General features: G+C 49.1%; 1 protein-coding gene across 1 annotated transcript in view; it reads right to left on the reverse strand.

Moving 5' to 3' along the window:
• The window catches only part of CSUI_005167 (atp-dependent dna helicase 70 kda subunit), an 11,740-nt gene that overhangs the window by 5,660 nt on the left and 5,815 nt on the right, over positions 1 to 265 (reverse strand). The gene's annotated exons all lie outside the window — the stretch shown is intronic.

Raw genomic sequence — 265 nt, forward strand, 5'->3', positions numbered from 1 at the left:
GTTCGATCCTCGCAGTGCCCACAAAACGAACTTTGCGTCGTATCTTCCTAGCCAGTCAATCAGGCACACTGCTGTGCAGAAACGGTAGAGTCAGAATGGAAGGAAGAGGGAGACTTCTTAACACTGCAAATCAAACGCCTCTTGTCAAGAACGACAACTCCAGGGGATCGCTTTATCTTTGATAGGCCACCAACCACAGAAGACGGAGGTAGCATGAGCTGAAAAGATATAACAAGTCACGTTGGGCACTGCGAGGATCGAACTC

Source organism: Cystoisospora suis, assembly GCF_002600585.1.
Source record: "Cystoisospora suis strain Wien I chromosome Unknown contig_2485, whole genome shotgun sequence".
In the NCBI taxonomy this organism is placed as follows: Eukaryota; Apicomplexa; class Conoidasida; order Eucoccidiorida; family Sarcocystidae; genus Cystoisospora; species Cystoisospora suis.